The following is a 15,874-nucleotide window of genomic DNA, read 5'->3' as shown; positions in this document are numbered from 1 at the left end:
AGGCGCGGCGGCTGGACTGGGGCAGCGGGGATCGAGCGGTCCCCACGCGTGGGGCCGGGCCGCCCGCGGGCGTACCCCCAGGTGTACGCTCTCCCGCGCGGGAATGCCCCCGCAGGTACCCGCCTCCCCAGGCAGGGAGCTCCCCCGCTCAGGTACAACGCCGTGGTCACCCCCCTGGGCAGCCCCCCCCGCCCCACACCGGGGCACTACACTGGCCCTGCCGCGCACAAAGCCTCGTCTGCCCCACGGCCGCCGCCCGCCCCGCTCCGTGCTGGGGGGCAGCCCCCAGCCCGGCCGGGAGCCCCCGCGGCCGGGGGAGACAGCCGGGCGCCGCCGGCACCCCACGGCCCACCCTACGCCTGCAGGGACGGCGGAGCCCAGAGGGACCCCTTAAGCCCGGCTATGCGCCTCCTCTCTCTTATCTCCCTGGGCTAAAATTAACTCAGGACAAAGCTCGGCTCAGCTCTGGGCTCCCCCTCCTCCAGAGACCGAGGAAGCGCGGCGGCCCCTTTCCACCCCCCACTCCCCTGCCCAGGCCAGGGCCCGGGGCCACCCCTGCGGTGTCCCGGGCTCGGCGGGGTCCCTCCCGGGTCCCGGGACGCTCCCTGCATGGCCCTGGGAGGAGGCTGATGGCGTCCCCCGAGATGGGATTAGGGCTGGCGTGGAGCAGTTTAGGGTGGCTGCTGATGGGATTTACCCAGCGGGAGAGGAAAAAAACCCGCTTGGACACGCCGCCTGCTTATGACGCCGGTGCGTCACAGGGAACCTGTCCCAGCGGCAGTTATGTGGCTGTTACACACCCCGAGGCAGGCGGTAAGCAGCTCTCTGACCCTACCATGATGTAGTGACCTACAGTTGGCCTCTTGGGCAAGCTCATTCCCACCAAAACTCCTCAGAAGATGCTGGGGCTGTTTGCAGGAGCGCTGCCTGCTCAGCCTGCCGCATGGGCAGCTGGAGGCTGCCCCAGCGAGGGTCAGGATGGCTGCAGGGTCACCACAGCGTGCGGCACGGCAGGGCCACCGCGGGTGTGTCACACCAGTGCCTGAGCTGGCCGCTGAGGAGAAGGGATGGCATGTGCTGTTCCCACACCGGTTTGTCCTCAGACAGTGCTACATCCATGGTGGGGAGCCCAGGGAGGTCACCCCAGGGGCAGGGGGAGGAGAGCTGGGAGCTGCTGCTGGGCTCGGGCAACCCTGGAGATTGACAAACCCAGAGGGGCTTGTCTGGCTGCAGGCTGTCCGGGGAACTGAGTAGGGCGAGGGTGAAATCAGCAACAGCACAGCGAGGTTGCCATCTGCTGGAAAGAAAATTGGCGGGTATGAGATGGCTGCTAAATAGAAAAAGCAACAGTCATCTGGAAACTGTAGTTGGTACACAGAGAAGGCACAAAACTCAGGAGTATAAGTGCAGGGACCTGTTCCAGGGGATGAGAGTGAATATGTATGTCAGCTGGGTACAGGCACAGTACGACACTGCAGGGGTACGGTGCAGGGTGAAAATCTTAGAACTGGTGTTGGAAACTAGAGCATGGGTATGTGCAGCTGTTTTTGTAGCGCATAGAGGGTACCCAGCAACTCAGCCCAAAGGTTGGTGGAGCTGTACCACAGAAGCAAGAGAGCAGGTGTATGTGGGATTTTGTGTGGGTCTTACAGTGGGGCATACTTCTAGGAGACATCTGTGATGGGACAAACCAGAGGCACGTTCAATGTATTGCAACAACGATAGTGTTAACTGTCAGTGTGTCAGCGTTTCATCGAGAGGACACTGGGAAAACACACCAATGCCCACAGCCATACGACACTGAGAGAGCCTGTGTCGGTTGTTCAGGCCATAGTGTGAAGTGGGAGCATGGGGGTCTGCTAGAAGAAGACTTTTAGGAGCGTAGGTATGCGAGGAATTGTAGCAGTGGGGGGCTGTTGGTGTTGGGGTTTTCTGGCGAGGCAATAACGTATGATGTCCAGGTGGTACCATGGGGGGCTGCTGCAGGAAGCCTTGTTGCAGGACAGGTGTGTGGGGATGGGCATGGGTGATGCAGTGGTGGGGCTGTTTGCATGGCAGTGCCTGCACAGGCCTCTTGTGCGGTGAGGGAGTACATATGGCCATACCACCCTGAGAATGCCTGATCTCGTCTGATCTCGGAAGCTAAGCAGGGTCGGGCCCGGTTAGTACTTGGATGGGAGACCGCCTGGGAATACCGGGTGCTGTAGGCTTTTGCCGCCGGGGCGCCATTTCTTTTTCGGGGCTGCCGCGTGGGCTCTCGCCCAGGGGCACACCTCTGGGCCTTCCGTGCAGGTGTGCCCGGGCGGGTGCTGCGGGGGTCTCTGGGCCGGGGAGTCCCCGACCGGCAGCGCGTGGCTCGGTGAGGCCGTAGTGCGGGCTGGGAGCGCGGGGGGGCTTCTGCAAGAGGCCTGTTGGCGGCACCGCGCTGCGGGGGGTCCGTGCGGTTGTGTCTGGGGGTGGTGGAGGGGGTCCGCTTGTATCACGGAGTGCCTGCCCCCCGCCCCGTCAGGCGGCGAGGCTGTAGCGCCGGCTTGGAACGTGGTGTTGTTTTTGAGAGAGGGCGCTTTGTTGGGGCAGTGTTGGAGGCGTGGGCAGGGCCGTGCAGGTGTTGTTGGGGGGCTGTGCACGTCAGGGTTGTCGGTGTCCCCGTTGCGCTGGGGGTTGTTTGGAGCTGTGTGTTGGTGTGTAAGGGGGCTTTTGGTGGGAGAGGGTTGCGTTGTGTGTGTGTGCGTGTGAACGTGGAGGTGTTGCCGTGGGGGTGTTGTGTTGAGTGTGGTGTGCGCCGGGTGTTTTGCCGCTGTGCGCTGGGGGTGCGTGTGTCTCCGTTGGGGCGTTAGGGCGGTGTAGGGTGTGGAGCGTGTTGTTGTGTGTTGAGGGGTGTGAGGCGTGTGTGTGTTTGTGGTGAGTGCGGCATGCGTGTGTGTGTTTGTGCCCTGGTGGGAGGTGTTGTTGGCTGTAGGGGGGTGTGTGCGCGTGTCAGGGGGGAGTGGAGAGGGCTGTTGTGGGGCTGGGGGGTGCCTACGGCCATACCACCCTGAGAACGCCCGATCTCGTCTGATCTCGGAAGCTAAGCAGGGTCGGGCCCGGTTAGTACTTGGATGGGAGACCGCCTGGGAATACCGGGTGCTGTAGGCTTTTGCCGCCGGGGCGCCATTTCTTTTTCGGGGCTGCCGCGTGGGCTCTCGCCCAGGGGCACACCTCTGGGCCTTCCGTGCAGGTGTGCCCGGGCGGGTGCTGCGGGGGTCTCTGGGCCGGGGAGTCCCCGACCGGCAGCGCGTGGCTCGGTGAGGCCGTAGTGCGGGCTGGGAGCGCGGGGGGGCTTCTGCAAGAGGCCTGTTGGCGGCACCGCGCTGCGGGGGGTCTGTGCGGTTGTGTCTGGGGGTGGTGGAGGGGGGGCCGTTTGCGTCACGGTGGGCCGGCCACCCGCCCCGTCAGGCGGCGAGGCTGTAGCGCCGGCTTGGAACGTGGTGTTGTTTTTGAGAGAGGGCGCTTTGTTGGGGCAGTGTTGGAGGCGTGGGCAGGGCCGTGCAGGTGTTGTTGGGGGGCTGTGCGTGTCAGGGTTGTCGGTGTCCCCGTTGCGCTGGGGGTTGTTTGGAGCTGTGTGTTGGTGTGTAAGGGGGCTTTTGGTGGGAGAGGGTTGCGTTGTGTGTGTGTGCGTGTGAACGTGGAGGTGTTGCCGTGGGGGTGTTGTGTTGAGTGTGGTGTGCGCGGGGTGTTTTGCCGCTGTGCGCTGGGGGTGCGTGTGTCTCCGTTGGGGCGTTAGGGCGGTGTAGGGTGTGGAGCGTGTTGTTGTGTGTTGAGGGGTGTGAGGCGTGTGTGTGTTTGTGGTGAGTGCGGCATGCGTGTGTGTGTTTGTGCCCTGGTGGGAGGTGTTGTTGGCTGTAGGGGGGTGTGTGCGCGTGTCAGGGGGGAGTGGAGAGGGCTGTTGTGGGGCTGGGGGGTGCCTACGGCCATACCACCCTGAGAACGCCCGATCTCGTCTGATCTCGGAAGCTAAGCAGGGTCGGGCCCAGTTAGTACTTGGATGGGAGACCGCCTGGGAATACCGGGTGCTGTAGGCTTTTGCCGCCGGGGCGCCATTTCTTTTTCGGGGCTGCCGCGTGGGCTCTCGCCCAGGGGCACACCTCTGGGCCTTCCGTGCAGGTGTGCCCGGGCGGGTGCTGCGGGGGTCTCTGGGCCGGGGAGTCCCCGACCGGCAGCGCGTGGCTCGGTGAGGCCGTAGTGCGGGCTGGGAGCGCGGGGGGGCTTCTGCAAGAGGCCTGTTGGCGGCACCGCGCTGCGGGGGGTCTGTGCGGTTGTGTCTGGGGGTGGTGGAGGGGGGGCCGTTTGCGTCACGGTGGGCCGGCCACCCGCCCCGTCAGGCGGCGAGGCTGTAGCGCCGGCTTGGAACGTGGTGTTGTTTTTGAGAGAGGGCGCTTTGTTGGGGCAGTGTTGGAGGCGTGGGCAGGGCCGTGCAGGTGTTGTTGGGGGGCTGTGCGCGTCAGGGTTGTCGGTGTCCCCGTTGCGCTGGGGGTTGTTTGGAGCTGTGTGTTGGTGTGTAAGGGGGCTTTTGGTGGGAGAGGGTTGCGTTGTGTGTGTGTGCGTGTGAACGTGGAGGTGTTGCCGTGGGGGTGTTGTGTTGAGTGTGGTGTGCGCGGGGTGTTTTGCCGCTGTGCGCTGGGGGTGTGTGTGTCTCCGTTGGGGCGTTAGGGCGGTGTAGGGTGTGGAGCGTGTTGTTGTGTGTTGAGGGGTGTGAGGCGTGTGTGTGTTTGTGGTGAGTGCGGCATGCGTGTGTGTGTTTGTGCCCTGGTGGGAGGTGTTGTTGGCTGTAGGGGGGTGTGTGCGCGTGTCAGGGGGGAGTGGAGAGGGCTGTTGTGGGGCTGGGGGGTGCCTACGGCCATACCACCCTGAGAACGCCCGATCTCGTCTGATCTCGGAAGCTAAGCAGGGTCGGGCCCGGTTAGTACTTGGATGGGAGACCGCCTGGGAATACCGGGTGCTGTAGGCTTTTGCCGCCGGGGCGCCATTTCTTTTTCGGGGCTGGCGCGTGGGCTCTCGCCCAGGGGCACACCTCTGGGCCTTCCGTGCAGGTGTGCCCGGGCGGGTGCTGCGGGGGTCTCTGGGCCGGGGAGTCCCCGACCGGCAGCGCGTGGCTCGGTGAGGCCGTAGTGCGGGCTGGGAGCGCGGGGGGGCTTCTGCAAGAGGCCTGTTGGCGGCACCGCGCTGCGTTGGATCAGTGCGGTTGTGTCTGGGGTTGGTGGAGGGGGGGCCGTTTGCGTCACGGTGGGCCGGCCACCCGCCCCGTCAGGCGGCGAGGCTGTAGCGCCGGCTTGGAACGTGGTGTTGTTTTTGAGAGAGGGCGCTTTGTTGGGGCAGTGTTGGAGGCGTGGGCAGGGCCGTGCAGGTGTTGTTGGGGGGCTGTGCGCGTCAGGGTTGTCGGTGTCCCCGTTGCGCTGGGGGTTGTTTGGAGCTGTGTGTTGGTGTGTAAGGGGGCTTTTGGTGGGAGAGGGTTGCGTTGTGTGTGTGTGCGTGTGAACGTGGAGGTGTTGCCGTGGGGGTGTTGTGTTGAGTGTGGTGTGCGCGGGGTGTTTTGCCGCTGTGCGCTGGGGGTGCGTGTGTCTCCGTTGGGGCGTTAGGGCGGTGTAGGGTGTGGAGCGTGTTGTTGTGTGTTGAGGGGTGTGAGGCGTGTGTGTGTTTGTGGTGAGTGCGGCATGCGTGTGTGTGTTTGTGCCCTGGTGGGAGGTGTTGTTGGCTGTAGGGGGGTGTGTGCGCGTGTCAGGGGGGAGTGGAGAGGGCTGTTGTGGGGCTGGGGGGTGCCTACGGCCATACCACCCTGAGAACGCCCGATCTCGTCTGATCTCGGAAGCTAAGCAGGGTCGGGCCCGGTTAGTACTTGGATGGGAGACCGCCTGGGAATACCGGGTGCTGTAGGCTTTTGCCGCCGGGGCGCCATTTCTTTTTCGGGGCTGCCGCGTGGGCTCTCGCCCAGGGGCACACATCTGGGCCTTCCGTGCAGGTGTGCCCGGGCGGGTGCTGCGGGGGTCTCTGGGCCGGGGAGTCCCCGACCGGCAGCGCGTGGCTCGGTGAGGCCGTAGTGCGGGCTGGGAGCGCGGGGGGGCTTCTGCAAGAGGCCTGTTGGCGGCACCGCGCTGCGTTGGATCAGTGCGGTTGTGTCTGGGGTTGGTGGAGGGGGGGCCGTTTGCGTCACGGTGGGCCGGCCACCCGCCCCGTCAGGCGGCGAGGCTGTAGCGCCGGCTTGGAACGTGGTGTTGTTTTTGAGAGAGGGCGCTTTGTTGGGGCAGTGTTGGAGGCGTGGGCAGGGCCGTGCAGGTGTTGTTGGGGGGCTGTGCGCGTCAGGGTTGTCGGTGTCCCCGTTGCGCTGGGGGTTGTTTGGAGCTGTGTGTTGGTGTGTAAGGGGGCTTTTGGTGGGAGAGGGTTGCGTTGTGTGTGTGTGTGTGAAAGTGGAGGTGTTGCCGAGGGGGTGTTGTGTTGAGTGTGGTGTGCGCGGGGTGTTTTGCCGCTGTGCGCTGGGGGTGCGTGTGTCTCCGTTGGGGCGTTAGGGCGGTGTAGGGTGTGGAGCGTGTTGTTGTGTGTTGAGGGGTGTGAGGCGTGTGTGTGTTTGTGGTGAGTGCGGCATGCGTGTGTGTGTTTGTGCCCTGGTGGGAGGTGTTGTTGGCTGTAGGGGGGTGTGTGCGCGTGTCAGGGGGGAGTGGAGAGGGCTGTTGTGGGGCTGGGGGGTGCCTACGGCCATACCACCCTGAGAACGCCCGATCTCGTCTGATCTCGGAAGCTAAGCAGGGTCGGGCCCAGTTAGTACTTGGATGGGAGACCGCCTGGGAATACCGGGTGCTGTAGGCTTTTGCCGCCGGGGCGCCATTTCTTTTTCGGGGCTGGCGCGTGGGCTCTCGCCCAGGGGCACACCTCTGGGCCTTCCGTGCAGGTGTGCCCAGGCGGGTGCTGCGGGGGTCTCTGGGCCGGGGAGTCCCCGACCGGCAGCGCGTGGCTCGGTGAGGCCGTAGTGCGGGCTGGGAGCGCGGGGGGGCTTCTGCAAGAGGCCTGTTGGCGGCACCGCGCTGCGGGGGGTCTGTGCGGTTGTGTCTGGGGGTGGTGGAGGGGGGGCCGTTTGCGTCACGGTGGGCCGGCCACCCGCCCCGTCAGGCGGCGAGGCTGTAGCGCCGGCTTGGAACGTGGTGTTGTTTTTGAGAGAGGGCGCTTTGTTGGGGCAGTGTTGGAGGCGTGGGCAGGGCCGTGCAGGTGTTGTTGGGGGGCTGTGCGCGTCAGGGTTGTCGGTGTCCCCGTTGCGCTGGGGGTTGTTTGGAGCTGTGTGTTGGTGTGTAAGGGGGCTTTTGGTGGGAGAGGGTTGCGTTGTGTGTGTGTGCGTGTGAACGTGGAGGTGTTGCCGTGGGGGTGTTGTGTTGAGTGTGGTGTGCGCGGGGTGTTTTGCCGCTGTGCGCTGGGGGTGCGTGTGTCTCCGTTGGGGCGTTAGGGCGGTGTAGGGTGTGGAGCGTGTTGTTGTGTGTTGAGGGGTGTGAGGCGTGTGTGTGTTTGTGGTGAGTGCGGCATGCGTGTGTGTGTTTGTGCCCTGGTGGGAGGTGTTGTTGGCTGTAGGGGGGTGTGTGCGCGTGTCAGGGGGGAGTGGAGAGGGCTGTTGTGGGGCTGGGGGGTGCCTACGGCCATACCACCCTGAGAACGCCCGATCTCGTCTGATCTCGGAAGCTAAGCAGGGTCGGGCCTGGTTAGTACTTGGATGGGAGACCGCCTGGGAATACCGGGTGCTGTAGGCTTTTGCCGCCGGGGCGCCATTTCTTTTTCGGGGCTGGCGCGTGGGCTCTCGCCCAGGGGCACACCTCTGGGCCTTCCGTGCAGGTGTGCCCGGGCGGGTGCTGCGGGGGTCTCTGGGCCGGGGAGTCCCCGACCGGCAGCGCGTGGCTCGGTGAGGCCGTAGTGCGGGCTGGGAGCGCGGGGGGGCTTCTGCAAGAGGCCTGTTGGCGGCACCGCGCTGCGGGGGGTCCGTGCGGTTGTGTCTGGGGGTGGTGGAGGGGGTCCGCTTGTATCACGGTGTGCCTGCCCCCCGCCCCGTCAGGCGGCGAGGCTGTAGCGCCGGCTTGGAACGTGGTGTTGTTTTTGAGAGAGGGCGCTTTGTTGGGGCAGTGTTGGAGGCGTGGGCAGGGCCGTGCAGGTGTTGTTGGGGGGCTGTGCGCGTCAGGGTTGTCGGTGTCCCCGTTGCGCTGGGGGTTGTTTGGAGCTGTGTGTTGGTGTGTAAGGGGGCTTTTGGTGGGAGAGGGTTGCGTTGTGTGTGTGTGTGTGAACGTGGAGGTGTTGCCGAGGGGGTGTTGTGTTGAGTGTGGTGTGCGCGGGGTGTTTTGCCGCTGTGCGCTGGGGGTGCGTGTGTCTCCGTTGGGGCGTTAGGGCGTTGTAGGGTGTGGAGCGTGTTGTTGTGTGTTGAGGGGTGTGAGGCGTGTGTGTGTTTGTGGTGAGTGCGGCATGCGTGTGTGTGTTTGTGCCCTGGTGGGAGGTGTTGTTGGCTGTAGGGGGGTGTGTGCGCGTGTCAGGGGGGAGTGGAGAGGGCTGTTGTGGGGCTGGGGGGTGCCTACGGCCATACCACCCTGAGAACGCCCGATCTCGTCTGATCTCGGAAGCTAAGCAGGGTCGGGCCCGGTTAGTACTTGGATGGGAGACCGCCTGGGAATACCGGGTGCTGTAGGCTTTTGCCGCCGGGGCGCCATTTCTTTTTCGGGGCTGCCGCGTGGGCTCTCGCCCAGGGGCACACCTCTGGGCCTTCCGTGCAGGTGTGCCCGGGCGGGTGCTGCGGGGGTCTCTGGGCCGGGGAGTCCCCGACCGGCAGCGCGTGGCTCGGTGAGGCCGTAGTGCGGGCTGGGAGCGCGGGGGGGCTTCTGCAAGAGGCCTGTTGGCGGCACCGCGCTGCGGGGGGTCTGTGCGGTTGTGTCTGGGGGTGGTGGAGGGGGGGCCGTTTGCGTCACGGTGGGCCGGCCACCCGCCCCGTCAGGCGGCGAGGCTGTAGCGCCGGCTTGGAACGTGGTGTTGTTTTTGAGAGAGGGCGCTTTGTTGGGGCAGTGTTGGAGGCGTGGGCAGGGCCGTGCAGGTGTTGTTGGGGGGCTGTGCGCGTCAGGGTTGTCGGTGTCCCCGTTGCGCTGGGGGTTGTTTGGAGCTGTGTGTTGGTGTGTAAGGGGGCTTTTGGTGGGAGAGGGTTGCGTTGTGTGTGTGTGCGTGTGAACGTGGAGGTGTTGCCGTGGGTGTGTTGTGTTGAGTGTGGTGTGCGCGGGGTGTTTTGCCGCTGTGCGCTGGGGGTGCGTGTGTCTCCGTTGGGGCGTTAGGGCGGTGTAGGGTGTGGAGCGTGTTGTTGTGTGTTGAGGGGTGTGAGGCGTGTGTGTGTTTGTGGTGAGTGCGGCATGCGTGTGTGTGTTTGTGCCCTGGTGGGAGGTGTTGTTGGCTGTAGGGGGGTGTGTGCGCGTGTCAGGGGGGAGTGGAGAGGGCTGTTGTGGGGCTGGGGGGTGCCTACGGCCATACCACCCTGAGAACGCCCGATCTCGTCTGATCTCGGAAGCTAAGCAGGGTCGGGCCCAGTTAGTACTTGGATGGGAGACCGCCTGGGAATACCGGGTGCTGTAGGCTTTTGCCGCCGGGGCGCCATTTCTTTTTCGGGGCTGCCGCGTGGGCTCTCGCCCAGGGGCACACCTCTGGGCCTTCCGTGCAGGTGTGCCCGGGCGGGTGCTGCGGGGGTCTCTGGGCCGGGGAGTCCCCGACCGGCAGCGCGTGGCTCGGTGAGGCCGTAGTGTGGGCTGGGAGCGCGGGGGGGCTTCTGCTAGAGGCCTGTTGGCGGCACCGCGCTGCGGGGGGTCCGTGCGGTTGTGTCTGGGGGTGGTGGAGGGGGTCCGCTTGTATCACGGTGTGCCTGCCCCCCGCCCCGTCAGGCGGCGAGGCTGTAGCGCCGGCTTGGAACGTGGTGTTGTTTTTGAGAGAGGGCGCTTTGTTGGGGCAGTGTTGGAGGCGTGGGCAGGGCCGTGCAGGTGTTGTTGGGGGGCTGTGCGCGTCAGGGTTGTCGGTGTCCCCGTTGCGCTGGGGGTTGTTTGGAGCTGTGTGTTGGTGTGTAAGGGGGCTTTTGGTGGGAGAGGGTTGCGTTGTGTGTGTGTGTGTGAACGTGGAGGTGTTGCCGAGGGGGTGTTGTGTTGAGTGTGGTGTGCGCAGGGTGTTTTGCCGCTGTGCGCTGGGGGTGCGTGTGTCTCCGTTGGGGCGTTAGGGCGGTGTAGGGTGTGGAGCGTGTTGTTGTGTGTTGAGGGGTGTGAGGCGTGTGTGTGTTTGTGGTGAGTGCGGCATGCGTGTGTGTGTTTGTGCCCTGGTGGGAGGTGTTGTTGGCTGTAGGGGGGTGTGTGCGCGTGTCAGGGGGGAGTGGAGAGGGCTGTTGTGGGGCTGGGGGGTGCCTACGGCCATACCACCCTGAGAATGCCCGATCTCGTCTGATCTCGGAAGCTAAGCAGGGTCGGGCCCGGTTAGTACTTGGATGGGAGACCGCCTGGGAATACCGGGTGCTGTAGGCTTTTGCCGCCGGGGCGCCATTTCTTTTTCGGGGCTGCCGCGTGGGCTCTCGCCCAGGGGCACACCTCTGGGCCTTCCGTGCAGGTGTGCCCAGGCGGGTGCTGCGGGGGTCTCTGGGCCGGGGAGTCCCCGACCGGCAGCGCGTGGCTCGGTGAGGCCGTAGTGCGGGCTGGGAGCGCGGGGGGGCTTCTGCAAGAGGCCTGTTGGCGGCACCGCGCTGCGTTGGATCAGTGCGGTTGTGTCTGGGGTTGGTGGAGGGGGGGCCGTTTGCGTCACGGTGGGCCGGCCACCCGCCCCGTCAGGCGGCGAGGCTGTAGCGCCGGCTTGGAACGTGGTGTTGTTTTTGAGAGAGGGCGCTTTGTTGGGGCAGTGTTGGAGGCGTGGGCAGGGCCGTGCAGGTGTTGTTGGGGGGCTGTGCGCGTCAGGGTTGTCGGTGTCCCCGTTGCGCTGGGGGTTGTTTGGAGCTGTGTGTTGGTGTGTAAGGGGGCTTTTGGTGGGAGAGGGTTGCGTTGTGTGTGTGTGTGTGAACGTGGAGGTGTTGCCGAGGGGGTGTTGTGTTGAGTGTGGTGTGCGCGGGGTGTTTTGCCGCTGTGCGCTGGGGGTGCGTGTGTCTCCGTTGGGGCGTTAGGGCGTTGTAGGGTGTGGAGCGTGTTGTTGTGTGTTGAGGGGTGTGAGGCGTGTGTGTGTTTGTGGTGAGTGCGGCATGCGTGTGTGTGTTTGTGCCCTGGTGGGAGGTGTTGTTGGCTGTAGGGGGGTGTGTGCGCGTGTCAGGGGGGAGTGGAGAGGGCTGTTGTGGGGCTGGGGGGTGCCTACGGCCATACCACCCTGAGAACGCCCGATCTCGTCTGATCTCGGAAGCTAAGCAGGGTCGGGCCCAGTTAGTACTTGGATGGGAGACCGCCTGGGAATACCGGGTGCTGTAGGCTTTTGCCGCCGGGGCGCCATTTCTTTTTCGGGGCTGCCGCGTGGGCTCTCGCCCAGGGGCACACCTCTGGGCCTTCCGTGCAGGTGTGCCCGGGCGGGTGCTGCGGGGGTCTCTGGGCCGGGGAGTCCCCGACCGGCAGCGCGTGGCTCGGTGAGGCCGTAGTGTGGGCTGGGAGCGCGGGGGGGCTTCTGCTAGAGGCCTGTTGGCGGCACCGCGCTGCGGGGGGTCCGTGCGGTTGTGTCTGGGGGTGGTGGAGGGGGTCCGCTTGTATCACGGTGTGCCTGCCCCCCGCCCCGTCAGGCGGCGAGGCTGTAGCGCCGGCTTGGAACGTGGTGTTGTTTTTGAGAGAGGGCGCTTTGTTGGGGCAGTGTTGGAGGCGTGGGCAGGGCCGTGCAGGTGTTGTTGGGGGGCTGTGCGCGTCAGGGTTGTCGGTGTCCCCGTTGCGCTGGGGGTTGTTTGGAGCTGTGTGTTGGTGTGTAAGGGGGCTTTTGGTGGGAGAGGGTTGCGTTGTGTGTGTGTGTGTGAACGTGGAGGTGTTGCCGAGGGGGTGTTGTGTTGAGTGTGGTGTGCGCAGGGTGTTTTGCCGCTGTGCGCTGGGGGTGCGTGTGTCTCCGTTGGGGCGTTAGGGCGGTGTAGGGTGTGGAGCGTGTTGTTGTGTGTTGAGGGGTGTGAGGCGTGTGTGTGTTTGTGGTGAGTGCGGCATGCGTGTGTGTGTTTGTGCCCTGGTGGGAGGTGTTGTTGGCTGTAGGGGGGTGTGTGCGCGTGTCAGGGGGGAGTGGAGAGGGCTGTTGTGGGGCTGGGGGGTGCCTACGGCCATACCACCCTGAGAATGCCCGATCTCGTCTGATCTCGGAAGCTAAGCAGGGTCGGGCCCGGTTAGTACTTGGATGGGAGACCGCCTGGGAATACCGGGTGCTGTAGGCTTTTGCCGCCGGGGCGCCATTTCTTTTTCGGGGCTGCCGCGTGGGCTCTCGCCCAGGGGCACACCTCTGGGCCTTCCGTGCAGGTGTGCCCGGGCGGGTGCTGCGGGGGTCTCTGGGCCGGGGAGTCCCCGACCGGCAGCGCGTGGCTCGGTGAGGCCGTAGTGCGGGCTGGGAGCGCGGGGGGGCTTCTGCAAGAGGCCTGTTGGCGGCACCGCGCTGCGGGGGGTCCGTGCGGTTGTGTCTGGGGGTGGTGGAGGGGGTCCGCTTGTATCACGGTGTGCCTGCCCCCCGCCCCGTCAGGCGGCGAGGCTGTAGCGCCGGCTTGGAACGTGGTGTTGTTTTTGAGAGAGGGCGCTTTGTTGGGGCAGTGTTGGAGGCGTGGGCAGGGCCGTGCAGGTGTTGTTGGGGGGCTGTGCGCGTCAGGGTTGTCGGTGTCCCCGTTGCGCTGGGGGTTGTTTGGAGCTGTGTGTTGGTGTGTAAGGGGGCTTTTGGTGGGAGAGGGTTGCGTTGTGTGTGTGTGTGTGAACGTGGAGGTGTTGCCGAGGGGGTGTTGTGTTGAGTGTGGTGTGCGCGGGGTGTTTTGCCGCTGTGCGCTGGGGGTGCGTGTGTCTCCGTTGGGGCGTTAGGGCGTTGTAGGGTGTGGAGCGTGTTGTTGTGTGTTGAGGGGTGTGAGGCGTGTGTGTGTTTGTGGTGAGTGCGGCATGCGTGTGTGTGTTTGTGCCCTGGTGGGAGGTGTTGTTGGCTGTAGGGGGGTGTGTGCGCGTGTCAGGGGGGAGTGGAGAGGGCTGTTGTGGGGCTGGGGGGTGCCTACGGCCATACCACCCTGAGAACGCCCGATCTCGTCTGATCTCGGAAGCTAAGCAGGGTCGGGCCCGGTTAGTACTTGGATGGGAGACCGCCTGGGAATACCGGGTGCTGTAGGCTTTTGCCGCCGGGGCGCCATTTCTTTTTCGGGGCTGCCGCGTGGGCTCTCGCCCAGGGGCACACCTCTGGGCCTTCCGTGCAGGTGTGCCCGGGCGGGTGCTGCGGGGGTCTCTGGGCCGGGGAGTCCCCGACCGGCAGCGCGTGGCTCGGTGAGGCCGTAGTGCGGGCTGGGAGCGCGGGGGGGCTTCTGCAAGAGGCCTGTTGGCGGCACCGCGCTGCGGGGGGTCCGTGCGGTTGTGTCTGGGGGTGGTGGAGGGGGTCCGCTTGTATCACGGTGTGCCTGCCCCCCGCCCCGTCAGGCGGCGAGGCTGTAGCGCCGGCTTGGAACGTGGTGTTGTTTTTGAGAGAGGGCGCTTTGTTGGGGCAGTGTTGGAGGCGTGGGCAGGGCCGTGCAGGTGTTGTTGGGGGGCTGTGCGCGTCAGGGTTGTCGGTGTCCCCGTTGCGCTGGGGGTTGTTTGGAGCTGTGTGTTGGTGTGTAAGGGGGCTTTTGGTGGGAGAGGGTTGCGTTGTGTGTGTGTGTGTGAACGTGGAGGTGTTGCCGAGGGGGTGTTGTGTTGAGTGTGGTGTGCGCAGGGTGTTTTGCCGCTGTGCGCTGGGGGTGCGTGTGTCTCCGTTGGGGCGTTAGGGCGGTGTAGGGTGTGGAGCGTGTTGTTGTGTGTTGAGGGGTGTGAGGCGTGTGTGTGTTTGTGGTGAGTGCGGCATGCGTGTGTGTGTTTGTGCCCTGGTGGGAGGTGTTGTTGGCTGTAGGGGGGTGTGTGCGCGTGTCAGGGGGGAGTGGAGAGGGCTGTTGTGGGGCTGGGGGGTGCCTACGGCCATACCACCCTGAGAATGCCCGATCTCGTCTGATCTCGGAAGCTAAGCAGGGTCGGGCCCGGTTAGTACTTGGATGGGAGACCGCCTGGGAATACCGGGTGCTGTAGGCTTTTGCCGCCGGGGCGCCATTTCTTTTTCGGGGCTGCCGCGTGGGCTCTCGCCCAGGGGCACACCTCTGGGCCTTCCGTGCAGGTGTGCCCAGGCGGGTGCTGCGGGGGTCTCTGGGCCGGGGAGTCCCCGACCGGCAGCGCGTGGCTCGGTGAGGCCGTAGTGCGGGCTGGGAGCGCGGGGGGGCTTCTGCAAGAGGCCTGTTGGCGGCACCGCGCTGCGTTGGATCAGTGCGGTTGTGTCTGGGGTTGGTGGAGGGGGGGCCGTTTGCGTCACGGTGGGCCGGCCACCCGCCCCGTCAGGCGGCGAGGCTGTAGCGCCGGCTTGGAACGTGGTGTTGTTTTTGAGAGAGGGCGCTTTGTTGGGGCAGTGTTGGAGGCGTGGGCAGGGCCGTGCAGGTGTTGTTGGGGGGCTGTGCGCGTCAGGGTTGTCGGTGTCCCCGTTGCGCTGGGGGTTGTTTGGAGCTGTGTGTTGGTGTGTAAGGGGGCTTTTGGTGGGAGAGGGTTGCGTTGTGTGTGTGTGTGTGAACGTGGAGGTGTTGCCGAGGGGGTGTTGTGTTGAGTGTGGTGTGCGCGGGGTGTTTTGCCGCTGTGCGCTGGGGGTGCGTGTGTCTCCGTTGGGGCGTTAGGGCGGTGTAGGGTGTGGAGCGTGTTGTTGTGTGTTGAGGGGTGTGAGGCGTGTGTGTGTTTGTGGTGAGTGCGGCATGCGTGTGTGTGTTTGTGCCCTGGTGGGAGGTGTTGTTGGCTGTAGGGGGGTGTGTGCGCGTGTCAGGGGGGAGTGGAGAGGGCTGTTGTGGGGCTGGGGGGTGCCTACGGCCATACCACCCTGAGAACGCCCGATCTCGTCTGATCTCGGAAGCTAAGCAGGGTCGGGCCCAGTTAGTACTTGGATGGGAGACCGCCTGGGAATACCGGGTGCTGTAGGCTTTTGCCGCCGGGGCGCCATTTCTTTTTCGGGGCTGCCGCGTGGGCTCTCGCCCAGGGGCACACCTCTGGGCCTTCCGTGCAGGTGTGCCCGGGCGGGTGCTGCGGGGGTCTCTGGGCCGGGGAGTCCCCGACCGGCAGCGCGTGGCTCGGTGAGGCCGTAGTGTGGGCTGGGAGCGCGGGGGGGCTTCTGCTAGAGGCCTGTTGGCGGCACCGCGCTGCGGGGGGTCCGTGCGGTTGTGTCTGGGGGTGGTGGAGGGGGTCCGCTTGTATCACGGTGTGCCTGCCCCCCGCCCCGTCAGGCGGCGAGGCTGTAGCGCCGGCTTGGAACGTGGTGTTGTTTTTGAGAGAGGGCGCTTTGTTGGGGCAGTGTTGGAGGCGTGGGCAGGGCCGTGCAGGTGTTGTTGGGGGGCTGTGCGCGTCAGGGTTGTCGGTGTCCCCGTTGCGCTGGGGGTTGTTTGGAGCTGTGTGTTGGTGTGTAAGGGGGCTTTTGGTGGGAGAGGGTTGCGTTGTGTGTGTGTGTGTGAACGTGGAGGTGTTGCCGAGGGGGTGTTGTGTTGAGTGTGGTGTGCGCAGGGTGTTTTGCCGCTGTGCGCTGGGGGTGCGTGTGTCTCCGTTGGGGCGTTAGGGCGGTGTAGGGTGTGGAGCGTGTTGTTGTGTGTTGAGGGGTGTGAGGCGTGTGTGTGTTTGTGGTGAGTGCGGCATGCGTGTGTGTGTTTGTGCCC

General features: G+C 65.4%; 15 non-coding genes across 15 annotated transcripts; all 15 read left to right on the top strand.

The window, feature by feature from the left end:
* Positions 1-2,091: 2,091 nt before the first annotated feature.
* On the top strand, positions 2,092-2,210 carry LOC141963458 (5S ribosomal RNA). Its single transcript, XR_012634116.1, has one exon. It is a non-coding gene; the product is annotated as a 5S ribosomal RNA (ribosomal RNA).
* An 806-nt stretch (positions 2,211-3,016) lies between these two features.
* On the top strand, positions 3,017-3,135 carry LOC141963497 (5S ribosomal RNA). Its single transcript, XR_012634155.1, has one exon. It is a non-coding gene; the product is annotated as a 5S ribosomal RNA (ribosomal RNA).
* Positions 3,136-3,942: 807 nt separating this feature from the next.
* LOC141963457 (5S ribosomal RNA) lies at positions 3,943-4,061 on the top strand. The gene has a single exon (XR_012634115.1). It is a non-coding gene; the product is annotated as a 5S ribosomal RNA (ribosomal RNA).
* An 807-nt stretch (positions 4,062-4,868) lies between these two features.
* On the top strand, positions 4,869-4,987 carry LOC141963496 (5S ribosomal RNA). The gene has a single exon (XR_012634154.1). It is a non-coding gene; the product is annotated as a 5S ribosomal RNA (ribosomal RNA).
* An 807-nt stretch (positions 4,988-5,794) lies between these two features.
* LOC141963495 (5S ribosomal RNA) lies at positions 5,795-5,913 on the top strand. Its single transcript, XR_012634153.1, has one exon. It is a non-coding gene; the product is annotated as a 5S ribosomal RNA (ribosomal RNA).
* Positions 5,914-6,718: 805 nt separating this feature from the next.
* On the top strand, positions 6,719-6,837 carry LOC141963456 (5S ribosomal RNA). Its single transcript, XR_012634114.1, has one exon. It is a non-coding gene; the product is annotated as a 5S ribosomal RNA (ribosomal RNA).
* Positions 6,838-7,644: 807 nt separating this feature from the next.
* LOC141963445 (5S ribosomal RNA) lies at positions 7,645-7,763 on the top strand. The gene has a single exon (XR_012634104.1). It is a non-coding gene; the product is annotated as a 5S ribosomal RNA (ribosomal RNA).
* An 804-nt stretch (positions 7,764-8,567) lies between these two features.
* Positions 8,568-8,686, top strand: LOC141963494 (5S ribosomal RNA). The gene has a single exon (XR_012634152.1). It is a non-coding gene; the product is annotated as a 5S ribosomal RNA (ribosomal RNA).
* Positions 8,687-9,493: 807 nt separating this feature from the next.
* Positions 9,494-9,612, top strand: LOC141963455 (5S ribosomal RNA). The gene has a single exon (XR_012634113.1). It is a non-coding gene; the product is annotated as a 5S ribosomal RNA (ribosomal RNA).
* An 804-nt stretch (positions 9,613-10,416) lies between these two features.
* LOC141963513 (5S ribosomal RNA) lies at positions 10,417-10,535 on the top strand. Its single transcript, XR_012634171.1, has one exon. It is a non-coding gene; the product is annotated as a 5S ribosomal RNA (ribosomal RNA).
* An 805-nt stretch (positions 10,536-11,340) lies between these two features.
* LOC141963454 (5S ribosomal RNA) lies at positions 11,341-11,459 on the top strand. Its single transcript, XR_012634112.1, has one exon. It is a non-coding gene; the product is annotated as a 5S ribosomal RNA (ribosomal RNA).
* Positions 11,460-12,263: 804 nt separating this feature from the next.
* LOC141963511 (5S ribosomal RNA) lies at positions 12,264-12,382 on the top strand. The gene has a single exon (XR_012634169.1). It is a non-coding gene; the product is annotated as a 5S ribosomal RNA (ribosomal RNA).
* An 804-nt stretch (positions 12,383-13,186) lies between these two features.
* LOC141963493 (5S ribosomal RNA) lies at positions 13,187-13,305 on the top strand. The gene has a single exon (XR_012634151.1). It is a non-coding gene; the product is annotated as a 5S ribosomal RNA (ribosomal RNA).
* An 804-nt stretch (positions 13,306-14,109) lies between these two features.
* On the top strand, positions 14,110-14,228 carry LOC141963510 (5S ribosomal RNA). Its single transcript, XR_012634168.1, has one exon. It is a non-coding gene; the product is annotated as a 5S ribosomal RNA (ribosomal RNA).
* An 805-nt stretch (positions 14,229-15,033) lies between these two features.
* Positions 15,034-15,152, top strand: LOC141963453 (5S ribosomal RNA). Its single transcript, XR_012634111.1, has one exon. It is a non-coding gene; the product is annotated as a 5S ribosomal RNA (ribosomal RNA).
* The last annotated feature ends 722 nt before the right edge of the window (positions 15,153-15,874 follow it).

Source organism: Athene noctua, chromosome 8 (assembly GCF_965140245.1).
Source record: "Athene noctua chromosome 8, bAthNoc1.hap1.1, whole genome shotgun sequence".
Classification (NCBI taxonomy): Eukaryota; Metazoa; Chordata; class Aves; order Strigiformes; family Strigidae; genus Athene; species Athene noctua.
Note: the sequence above shows the minus strand (reverse complement) of the source record. Positions and strands in the feature narration are given on the sequence as shown.